This window comes from Sardina pilchardus, chromosome 3, assembly GCF_963854185.1.
Source record: "Sardina pilchardus chromosome 3, fSarPil1.1, whole genome shotgun sequence".
Classification (NCBI taxonomy): Eukaryota; Metazoa; Chordata; class Actinopteri; order Clupeiformes; family Clupeidae; genus Sardina; species Sardina pilchardus.
In genome coordinates, this window is record NC_084996.1 from 31,045,344 (window position 1) to 31,058,565 (window position 13,222).

Here is a 13,222-nt window from a genome sequence, read left to right on the forward strand (position 1 = left end):
ACTTCAAGAAAACTGTCTGCCAACATCTCTGTAGCTGAATAAACTCTCTGGGTGTAATTGTACAGCAATGTTTTGTAGAAATCCACCAAAAAAATTCAGAAAACTTTGATCTTTATGGACTGATTTATGATCAATTATCAATGATAATCTCAACCCCACTGAGATACAGTAGTTCCCTGAATCAACCCTGTCAGTGTCAAACTCTTGGCATTTGGGGTGTATTCCAAGTACGTGGTGATATGTGTAATTGTCCGCAGGACACTATAACAAACCTGAGGTGCCGAACGTTGCTATGACAATCGAATTGAACGAGGATGGAACATGTTGGAAAGGGGGGGGACACCAGAAAGCAGAACAGAGTAACAGTGAACATATCCTCTCTGTAAGTATATCAGTTGCATGCAACATGTTGATACCACATGATTGTATATTCTGTCTCTATATTGTGTTATACATCGTTTATATATTGTCTATAAAGCTAGAGTGATACCTTCGGCACTACACAAATGGACACTAACTCACATGGCCAAATGAATCTGATTCTGATTCAGATTCTGATTAGAGTGTAACTCGTGTTTTTGTGTGAAATCTAATAGTCTATTTATAAAGCACATATTTGTTGAATTTGCCGGCACAGGCATGATGTTAAAAAAGGATGACCCTCCACCCCCCTTACACACACACACACACACACACACACACACAGTCACACTTTTTATCACACAAAGCGAGGGTCTCACAGCATGATGAAAAGAATGTGATTTAAACTGTTGGATGTTCTCGCTGTGACCTCAAGCTTGCCAGAGAAAGAGAGACATGTCCAACCATTGATTCGTGTATCTGGGCAACATGCTCAAAATCTCCCTTTCACAAAACAAACAGTTTCCAAACTGGTTGTCTTGGTCTCCTAATGGACATTATGCAACCTCTCCAGTTCTAAGGTTTCGTTGTTTAAACATTATCCTAATGAACCAGAAGCCTTTCTCCACCAGTTCTTTATCAACGCTAATAAAAAATGTTTGATGAGAGTCTCAATATTAGATAGTCACACATTAGATGGCCTGCTTACGTTTTGTGCAAAAACCTGTCAACTGTGGAAGGAGGTGGAGTGGGCGAAAAGATGAGTAAGCTGCTGAATCACTGGATATTGGACTGTTGTCAGGAAGAGACGCGTAGAATGTTTCTCATAGCAGCTGGTTCCCACTCCAGGCTCACAATGCCTGCCATTTTGCTCTGCTCTGTTTTTTTTTTTTGTTTTTGTTTTTTTCAACCATTGCTCTCATTTCTAGAATGCAGAAAAAGAGAGGAATGAATTTGAGGAACATGGATTTGCCCCATGGCATAGATTAGCCCAGTGGTTTAGTTCAGTTCCCTGGAGTGACAAAAGTCTAATAGGAAGTGGTAAATGTTAGAGCTTCTGAAGGAGATGATGTGTATCATATGGCTATACGGCACTTTAATTCACTCATTTTTATGGAAGCCACTTGTCTCCAGCTTAGCTTACTTTAGATAAAAAACTTTGAATTGAAATACCAAATATGCTGTCAGTGATTCTTGTGGATAGGCCTACAATGCATTGATCCATTGGCTGGTATGGGGGATAAAACACATGAAGGGATAGAAAGTTGGAATTGATGAGCAATCTGAAAAGAATGACAATATCATGCAACAAATAAATGTATCGCACCAAATAAATAAAAGTCAGTGCTGTTTTGCTAATGAAAATATATCTATTAAGATCGTGAGTGTGAATGTGTGTGTGTGTGTGTGTGTGTGTGTGTTATTTAAGAAAATAAATAAGTACAGTGTATAATGGGAATAGATGGAATACATGGAGATGCAACTGCTTACATGTGTAATAATATAGGCTATGTGTATATGTATTGTATGACCAGGTCCCCTACAGAGTGCTCTGCATGCATTTCTTGGCAGGACAGACAGAGACCAGATGACTTTCACAAGAACAGAGCGAAGCAAATTCCATCGTGTAAGGGTAGAACAAAACAGCCACAGAGAGAGAGAGAGAGAGAGAGAGAGCGGGAGAAAAGAAAGAGAGAGAGACAGAGAGAGAGAGAGCATTTTTGGAACTCTAATCACAACCTGAACATAGACCTCAGTGTGTATTTTTGATATGTGGAGCAAATGACAGGGTGAAGGCCAGACAAAGCACCACACCTGAATCCATTGCATTCTCTGCCAGGTTAGGTTACACTATCTGGGCTCTCCACACAAAAGGGTTTGTTACATTTAGTGTTACAAAATGGCGACACTAGGGGCACAGTGGCGCTAACAATAGCTATGACACGATGGATTCTTCTGTGACACTAATGAAGGAGGAGTTATAGTTGCCAAGATGGGGGCATGAGGAAAGCATGGCCCCAGTATGCATCTTGGTGGATTGAGTGCTTGAGTGTACAATGTGATATGTCTGGAAATAGTGGAGGTCAGTGGTGGTGAGCAAGCGTATGTGGGGTTCAAGACTGAGTGACGGATCTAAAATGACACCAAAATGATGTACTGCTGTGGAGGGTTGACTGAAGATGTCAAAACAGATCAGACAAATCAGTATGATTGACAAGCATGCTCTGGGGCCAATCAGTAGGATTTCTGGTCATCCAGAGTTGATGCAGGTAATGAGTCAAGGAGAGGGAAAGTAGCGGTGGATTTTCAACTAATGTAGATCTGTGTATCGTCAGTGTAACAGTAATGGAGACCATGGTGACAGATGATTTGACCAAGGCAAGGTATGTAGCCTAAATGATAAAGAGGCGGGGTCCAAGAACAGATCTTTGAGGGACACCCTGTGGGATGGGAGCAGTGGGTGATTTGTGTCTGCCTGTGCGGTAAGATGAAAGCATTCTTCTGACTGCAATTTTTTTATATTTGCAGGCATTGGTAGTGTTTGTCTTGAAAACAGCCCAAATTCAATCACAAGATTTGATGTCAGGAAATTCAGTCTGGCCTTGCTCCACGGACAAGCTTCTATGCCCGTACCAATCAAATCATCTGGGCATGCTTTATACAATGATGAATAGATGAGCAAAGTGCCTTATTCATACCTGAGCACACCTCAGTTGGTTTTGTTTACAGCAAAACGCTTGTTGCTAGAGAAGCTAAATGTTTAGATGTCGCTATCACATCTGTTGCTCAAGATATTGACAGCGCAATAGCAAAAAAACTAACAGAAATCTGCCATTAAGGCATTTGTTGAGAAGAGGGATGGTTTTGGCTGTTGTCCCTACAGGATTCGCAGTAGGCTATTTCGTTGCTCTGTTTGGTTAGCTCTATCCAATTGTGTGCAGAGGCATTTTGCCCTCGTTGGTTAAAACACGCCCCATAATCACCATGCTCCCGTTCCAGTTCCAACTTCCACTCTTTCAGTATCTACCTGAAAAAAGATCTAGGTGGCGTTGCCAGTCTAGAAAGCAGCACCTGTGTCTGTAAAGAACAGGAGTGACTCATAACAGGGCTGTTTCAATATTCAACAGAAATCTGGAAGGGGATCATAAAGGTAATACTGCATATGGTATGGCCTATATAATTGACAACTTGTCAATTCTCCTCTCCTCTAAGATTTGATTGAGATACAGGTGGTTAGAAATGCATCTACAAGAGAATTCTGTTAATGAACATGAAGCCCCCATGCATGGACAGACGCCCATAGTGTAGCACTGTAACTCCCTGATAGTAGCTGTTGGTTGCAGCAACCTAACCTAAGTAGAACCAATTCTTTTCAGATTTTTTGTACCAACAGTACTCTTTTAGCCTGACTGCGCCTGTCTACGCACTTCCGCTCAATTTCTTTTCCCTTCAGTACTCCGTCTGGGATACCCTGATCCACTTGCGCTTTTCGCCGTCAAGTGCACCTCCCCTACCCAATCAGCGAACCGAGGGCATTTCCAAGAGCAATTACATTTAAGTTTAATCATTTATCGTTATCATTGTGTCCCCCATGGTTAACATACGTCATTACCAAACGCTACTGATTGAACTCCAATGATTTCAAACTTCAGAAAAGAGTCCACCAACCAGGAAATAAACATGTGCGAATGGATCTAGGACAGACTCTCTGCGAAGAGAGTCTGGTCTCCAGGCTAGTACTCTGTGACCTCGAGAGACAGATATCTGTGTGAAAAAATCCTCCTGTAATAGCCCAGGTGGCAAAATTATATGTCAAATGGGCACCTCTTTGATGTGCTCAGGTGTGACAAACATCAATCTCTACATGTTGGGTCACAGCATACTGTTCAGATGTTGACTCATTTTATCAGAAGGCTCCAGGCTGTGGCTCTAACTGGAAGCTGGGAGTAATTCATTCATCATATCCTTATTGCATCATGTCTTTAGCCTCCTGTGTTTTAATCATTAGGGAAAAGGAGACAACAAATTTACAACCCTTACACTTTCAATATTGATATAAATAAATAAATAAATAAAAAGAATTGTTAGAAGTAAAGGAGTAGCCTTTCCCTTTGACTACATTTAAATGTATCTTTATTGGAGTCATTTATGACATGGTTATTTGTCAGATAATGGAATAGTCCCATAACTAAAGGGACGACTGGATAATGAAAAGTAGGAAAATATGTCTGGCAGGAAGAAAAGCTTTTTATCCTGTTTTGCGACATTGAAGGGCACTGTGGATTGATCATGGATCAAACTCGAAAGCACACAACCCATTTGCTGACTACACTGAGAAATATTTGGTGAATGTCAGGTTACTCATTCCCTGTTCAGGGTTAAACAAAAAAAAAATGGTACAGTTAATCTGTGACAATACTGACCGTTGATGATACAGAGTAAACATTTACAGGGTTCCAGAGTGGAAATATACAGTATACCTTTTTGCCAGTATAAAAATAAAAAGGACCAAAGTTAACAACTGACACTCCTGGAGGCAGTGTTCCTTGGTCCTGTCTCGACTATGCCTGTTATGTGACCTCTCCAGAGTATTGGCTTCTTATGTTTACTTGTATTCATTCATCAGATATGTAAGCTTAGGCGTTGGAGTCATGACTGTTAACTTACCAGAGCTACTCTCTTTGATGCTGACGCATCTGGCATAGAAAACCAGTCTGGTGCAATCATACCAAAGCTAATGAGATAAAGTTCATAGGAAAAGAAAAAAAGACCAAATCCCCTAAATGCTGACATGAGTTCCTCTGAACCTGGACTCACTGACAAAACACATTACTCATCAAATGCACCTGTCTATGTTGAATTAAAAATCCTGTTGCATTTCTGGAAACATTGTTCAAGTGCCAATATATCAGAATAAATCAAGACCATATAGCCAAGAATCCTAGTCCTAGAAAACTACCTTGATTTTACCATCTACAATGTGGATTTACCCCCCAGATTTTAGTCTGTTTTTACCACTCAGAAAGCCTCTGTTATCCATCAACCAACCCCCCATACATTCCTCTCTACTCCCGAATTCCTCCACTTTGCCCTGCATCATTCATCCCCCTGCACCTGACCTAGATGGGTGAACAGGTCACAGTGCATCTGTAACTCTGTCATTTGTAGGTGAGACCTATCTTTTACTGTCTATGGGTGAGACCAGTGGTGTAGTCTAGTTAGCTGTAGTGGACATACTGTGATGTAGAAGTTAACTGTAGTGGGTATACTGTATCAACCCCAAATGTTAATATGTATTCTTGCCTATTCTAAGTGGGTATACTGAGATGATGATGCTTTTTAAGTGGGTATACTGCGTAGTCATGCAGACTACACCACTGGGTGAGACACTCACCAGTAGCCTAGAAATCTAGACGCACCCTAACGGCAGCACATTTTTAATCCAGCAACTCGCCGTTGGCTTGCGAGCTGGAAAAATTAAACTTCTATCAGGCCAATCACATCGTCTATATAGAGTCGGTGGGCAGGCAACATGCAACCATAAGTCAAGCTCCCAGACCCTACACCTTGATGTGGGTCTGGCCCGTCAGGCTAACTCACCAGAGGAGAGTGAGAGAGAGAGAGATACCGCACTGTACGCACACTCCGATGCATCTGAAGAAGGCCATAGGCCGAAACATTACTGCTTTATTAAAGATTTACTTATAACTCGGAGTGTGCCGCATCTCTCTCTCGCTCTCCATAAGTTTTAAACATAGTTGCCTGTACCTCAACTTTGGCGTGCGTTTGCACCTCTCCTTCCTTACTCACCACCTCTCCTTCCTCACTCACTCACAGAGGAGTTTGGCACTGCAGCTCCTCTACACTTTAGTGTAACTACAGTGGGCAAAATGAAATTAGCCATCTCTCACTTTGGCCTATAGGACGCTGACTGGATCTGCTCCTTGCTATCATTTAATTCAATAATCAGGATGTACTACCCCAACCGCCCACTATACCGTATATGGTCTTCTGATGCACGTCTGTTGTGTTGACCAGCTATAAATGCAACAGTAGGTCAAATTCAAGACTCTTTTACTCAGTGGTTCCTTGTTGGTGGAATGAGGAGCTTTTTTTTAACACATCTCTGTGTCCAGATAGGGACAGGACATTTGTTTTAAGAGTGTGGCCTCTTCCCCAGTCAGGAACGTTTTCCCAGTTTAATTAAGTTGATAGTTGAAGTTAATTTCAGTTGATTGAGCTCAGAGACAGGATGTATACTGATATTTCTCTTTTCATATTGGCACAGGAAGCTCATAACAACGAGTGTTGAAATGGACATGGATACTCACCCAGCCTTGGCCCTAATAACGCTGACTAATTGGAACTCTGAACTGTTGTTTCAAAGTTGATCACAGACAGACTGTCGCCTTTTGAGAAGAAATCACATCTGTTTTATTCAGGAAAGGAAGTACAAGTGATGAAGGGGGTGGGGTTGAGTGCATGTGTGCTTCCACGCAGAGGAGCCCATTGTAGGATCATCATGTCCCACTTGGAGAACCTCTTGCAATAAAAATTGGAGTTGCTATTTTGGTACTGCTCTTAATGGCGTTCTCTTCTGTTTGAGGAAGCTTGTGGAGAAACCGAAATAAGAATCATTTCCAGAGAATGTCAGTTAGTCAAGTGCCCTTTCCTTGGCCTGTACTGCCCTATCACCGTGTAAACAAGACTGCACATGCCTGATCACATTTTCCATTCACTCAACTTCATCAACCAAAGATGATTCAGCTCCATATCTCCATCGCACTGGAAGTTCTGTACTTCACACCATTGTCTCACTCCATCATGAATTCTAGATTACACAAATGCCTCATATCTCACAATCAGCACCTCCCAACAGCATGGAAGCCTATCTTCTAAGCCTTTATATCCTGAGATAATTACTCCTGCCTTCCGAAGACAAGACCAGCCAGGGCCTCTTGTAAGACTAACACCAAGGCCTGTCTCAGATGTCCATTAACACGACTTCATGGCATTTATGCAGAGTTTTATCACTGGCGATCTGGAGAGACATTCCCTGGCTGCCTTGACTCAGTCCTGTGGAGCGTTCCACTGCCCCCTCAGCGCTCTCCTGTTTCGCATTTCACATTGAAGGGGGAGGGTCGGCGTGATAGCTGTGGACGGACTTGAGGGACACACACACTCACACACACACACACACACACACGCGCGTGCATGCACAAAGAAAGAAAGAGAAATGGGACTCCCGGATAAATCACATGGTTTCTCGGAACAGGGCCTCTCCGTTTCACTCGCACTGAGTCATGGGAGACTTCATCCAAAAAGAGGGAAGGTCTGGGATCCTCTGGAGACCAAACCTCCTTACACTGCACCCCCCCCCCCCCACCCCCCACCCCCAATATTAGAACAACGAGTCCTAAACCCCCGCTAGCTTCCAACCCCCCTCCCTCCTCCCCCAACCATTCTCCACCTCCGCATCCCCTGCTATGCTGAAGACAATTGTGCTGGATTAGCAAGCCCGCTTATGGTGAGGTACCTCCTCCCTATTGCTCAACAAACACACGACCCTTACATATGTTTGCCATTACAGATGTGTTCCAGATGAGATACAACTCCCACCCAGTTTAACCATACATACACTTCAGTGCTATATGAGAGGGAGAGAAATTTAGGGTGTGGGGAACAAACAATACTTCATGTCATGGTTGTTCATGCATCACTGATTTTTTTTTAAAATGTATTCTTACACAGTGCATTTGTTCAGCCTGAAGATATTAGTACACATTGTGAATACCTTCTTAGAAGTAGGTAATAGGGGACTGGGCCTAAGTTGGTGGTTCCTTGCTTAGCACTTTGCTTAGCAACAGGAACATAACAAAATAAAGCAAAGGGCTACAATGACATACACACCTTCAAGATTAGTATTTATTCAATAAACTTAAATCATCTTCGCCTTCATGTGCTTTCCTTTTTCTGTATTATGTGTGATGATAGTTAACCAGCTATCTCTCAGTCAATTGTTAATACATTGCAACTTTGCAGCATTTGAAGTGAGTGAATGCCATGATGCAACACTCTGTTATTCTTCATCTCTAATTCATTGTAAGAGCATCGGGTCAAAATGAAGTAGTGATCTAACAGTGTTGATTGCAATTGTTAAAATAATCTATCATTAATGCTTACCTATACTGTGTGACAAAACCTTGTGATTGTGCAGACTTTTCAAGGACATGATCACTCATCAGTTCTTCCATTAAAATGTGCTGTTCCATTACTATTCCAACTATTCCATTAAAAGCGTGTTTACTTTTTTTCTTTGTTGACTTCCTTTGACAACATTTAATAAATATTGCATGCAGGCTCAATAAAAGGGGTAGAGTGCACAATGTCATCAATATATCAGCCCACTCTTTGTTTGTGGTGTCAACATCTAGATATGTTATTTATCCAAGGCTCTGGGGGTGGGCGGAGGGAGGGCGAGACTGTTTTACAGGGCTGCAGGGAGACCAGAGCCCTGTGTGCGTAATGCAGAGAGGAGCCGTAAAACGGGACACATGTTTTCTCTGCGGTGTTGTGGAGGAGATCTCACGGCATCCGAAACCTCCACGTAGAGAACGCGTCCACCCAGGCCCACAGCAGTCCAGCGCTCAGGCTGCTGCCCATATGCCGTCAGCAGCGGATGAGCCGAGGCTTGGACAGAGTCCACCATAAATACTCGTGACAAGGCCGCACTCTTTTTTTTTCTTTTTTTTTAAAAAAAGGGTTCTTGGGGTGCTATGTAGAACCATGCAGGCTTCAAAGAACTCTTTGAGGTTCCTTTGATGAACTCATCAAAATGGTTTAAAGAACCATTTATGGGTGCCATATATGAGGCTTGCAATAGAAGCATTTTTGGTTCTATATAATATAGCACCTTTTTTTTTCTAAGAGTGCACCACATGCAGCCTGCTTGTGATGCTGATACAGTTATTGGAAGCTCTCCAGTGTGAGGATTTGTACTTTTTCTGTGATACTGACACAGTATCTCTACTAGATAATGTACAATTTACAAGTAGCCTATAACAAACAAGTATAAGTATGCAAGTAAGTTTGCAATTAACACTGTATTACCTCTGCCAAGGAGGTTATGTTTTCATTGGGGATGTTTGTTTGTCTGTCTGTCTGTCTGTCTGTCTGTCTGTCTGTCTGTTTGTTTGTTAGCAAGATAACTCAAAAAGTAATGGATGGATTTCAGGGAAGGTCAGAAATGACCCAAGGAAGAAATGATTACATTTTGGGAGTGATCCGTATCACCGTCAGGATTCCAGAGGCGTTTATGTTTTTCGCTTAGCAGTGTAATGGCATGGTATGGCCACCTAGTGGCGATCTGAATAGTTTAGGTTCAAATATATGACAACTTAGGAAGAACAATACAGGCGGAGGTCTGCGCTCTCTGAGTGCTTTTCCAGTATTAAGACATTCTTTTGCTTATTCTTCTTTCAATTTCCACTGTAAGAAAAAATTGGTGACTTACGGTAAAATACTGGCAGCTGTGGCAGAACTTCACCGTCAAAAATACCTTGACAATGCATAAGACATCATAGGATACCACTACAATATAGTCTACATTCTACAGAGAGACTTCTGCTATAGATCTCCATCTAGTGGTGATAATTTGATTTGATGTCTGCAGAAGTTTGAGCACGTACAGGCTGATATTTCCAATGAAACAGATGGTTGTCATCACTTCCTGTCTGTCCCTCTTCATGAAAAACGACCTCTCACCATCATCGTCATCATCGGCCTTATCTCTCTCTGCGCGCGGAGCGGCGGCCTCCACCTCTGGAGCTGCTTTGCTCTGGAGATCAGGAGGATGGGCATGTAGGAGGCTCAAGAGGAAGAATGAAAAACAATGTCTTGAGGGGGAATGAAAAATGGGAGGGTGTCAGAAGTATGCTTGGGATGTTAGTGTTCAGTGTGTGTGTGTGTGTGTGTGTGTGTGTGTGTGTGTGTGTGCATGTGCGTGGGTGTTTGTGAGTCTATGTGCGTGTGTGTGTGTGCGTGTGTGTGTGTGTGTGTGTGTGTGTGTGTGTGTGTGTGTGTGTGTGTGTGTGTGTGTGAGCGTGTGTGTGTGCTTGTGTGTTCTCTCTCCTCTGTATGAGACACTCTCACTCCCCTCATCTGTCAGCAGCACATTTAATTGTATTCCTCCATTTTCCGATCTTGACAGGACGACGTGTGCTCTCACTCACAAAAATGTGCATCCTCAGGGCTGTGTGAGGGGTTGGCACTGGAGGGAAAGGTGCTATCAGGACCTGGATATACAGAGCAGAGTCAGCAGCAGTCAACAGTCAGCAGACACTGTGTTACATAGGGCTGTGCAATTAATCGAATTAATTAATCGATTGATCGTGATTATGACTTCAAACAATCATGAAAATTACATAATCTAATGATGATTATTTTTGCTACATTCAGTTTCATAACAGTGCTCTCCTTTTGTCTTGAGTTGTGTACGTTGTCTTTTTACATGTTTTTTCTCCTGTTGGATTATGTTTAAAATTCAATTTGAAAATGTAAAAAAAAAAACTATACTTTTGAATATGGATAACAGTTCCAAAATCACTGAGTAATCACGTTTAATAATCGTGATCTCAATATTGAATAAAATGATTGTGATAATGATTTTTTACCATAATCGAGCAGCCCTAGTGTAACATCAGTGGTGAAGGTATGAAAACATTTAAATAGTTGTTGCATTCCAATTCCAACTGTGAGAGTAATGCTGTCCCCAAAGTACTAAAATGAGCATTTTCCATGATGTGTACATGTATTTCAGGGATGTTAATAGAGTGTGATCAAAAGTTATTTTGTCAACAATTGCTCTATTTTCAAAAGAGGAATGTTGACACTGCCCTCACAAATTCATTCCAGCAATTCCAAACGTCAATGTCAATTTTCAACCACTAGATGGCAGACTATTCTCAGGACATGTTTACTCTCACGTTGCTTTGGCCTTGGCGAACCCTAGAGTCCATTTTCCTCTTATAAAACATAGTTTTTCAGACGGTGGAGGCAGGCAAGCGGTTCTCGCATTACTTATGGATTTAAACAACCTCAGTGGTGGCAACCACAGAAACCCCAAAGCCCTGTTTGAAGGGTAAGTGGGTGGTTGAGCTCATGAAGACATGATTAATAAGTTCAGACGTGCCAAACTACAGTGCAGTGCTTCTGTTCCCCTGGCCCACCTCAAAATGATAAAGGAGAATTGGGACGTAACAGCAACCATGGTGACTGGATCTAAATATTATTTTGTCCCGAAACTCCAGCAGAATGATAGCAATAACAGTCGAAAGCACTTTGTTGCAGGACGGAGAGTGACATTGAGCACAATTCATCCGAGCAGTAATGTGTCTGAGAAAAGGGCACATGTTTGTCCAAATGGACTCCCCACTGGTGGCGACATCAGTTTGTACGAGTACTGAAGCCGTGGTAATCTCCTGTTTCTCAATACTTTAAACATCGAGATTTGCTTTCTTGGCGTGGTTTAATTTTAGTATGTTTGTTTTGGTCGGGTTCCAGTGTGTGTGTGTGTGTGTGTGTATGTGTGTGTGTGTGTGTGTGTGTGAGAGACAGATGGACACATTCTCACAGAGCGGCCCCGTCTCGAGGTTGTTCCCACTCTCGTTCTGGGCCCCGGCATCAGGCCCCTCGTGCCCTGCGGACGTGAAGACCCTGGCAGGACGGAGCGTCCTCTTATTTGGAGTCCTTGCAATGTCCGCCTCGCCAGTCTCCCTCTAGCCATCCCCCCTCACTCTCTTTCTCTTTTTCTCTCTCCTCTCTCTCTCTTTCTCTCTCCTACCTCTCTCCATCTCCCTCTCTCGCTCTTTCCCTTTCTCTCTCTCTCCCTATGTCTCTCTCTGTCTACCTCTCTTTCTCTCTCTCTCTCATTCTCTCACCTATCTCTCTCCATCTCCCTCTCTCTCGCTCTTTCCCTTTCTCTCTCTCCCTCTCTGTCTCTCTGTCTACCTCTCTCTCTCTCTCAATTAAATCCAAGCTTTATTAGCATGATAAATATTTCAGCATTGCCAAAGCAGAACATTTAAATATACAGTTTACACACGGTTTACTCAAACTCCCTGCTCTCAGCCGGACTCTGTCTCCTCTCCTGTCTCCACAACCTATTCTCCTCCTGTACCTCCCTCATTTCTCTCTCTCTCTCTCTCTCTCTCTCTCTCTCTCTCTCTCTCTCTCTCTCTCCTTCTATCTTTCCTTCACTCTCTCTCCTTCTCTTTCCTTCTCTCTCTCTCTCTCTCTCTCTCTCTCTCTCTCTCTCTCCCTCTCTCTCTCTCTCCAGCTGTTGCCCCCACCCCCACATTCCCGTCACCATCAAATTCCCCAACATTTGCCATCAGAGCCTTCCATTATGCTCTAGAAGTACACAGCGCAGCAGATCATCTCCCTCGGCGTCCCTCTCTCTCTCTCTCTCTCTCTCTCTCTCTCTCTCCCCCTCATCTGCCATCCGCCGCCGTCTCGCTGCAGGCTGCCTCACGCTGGCGTTCGTTTTTCACCTCCCGCTCACCCTCTGAACGTCTAGCAAAACAGCATGAATAAATAACGATAAGAGTCTGGCCTCCAACTGAGGCGATGCGTTGCTTGTTTTTGAGGAAGGGTAAGAGGGGTAAAATGGGATGGCTGGGGGGCAGTAGAGGGGGTGGGATGGGTGGGTGGTGGGGAGGCAGTTGGGTTGGCGGGGGTCTGTTCTCTCTCCCTTGTGGCTCTGGAGCTGTGAGCTGCTCTGTGTACAAAAACAGCCTCGTTTTCTTTCTTTTTTATTGTTTTTTTCCCCCCTCCAGAGCTGCAGTCTGCCTCGTACTCAACA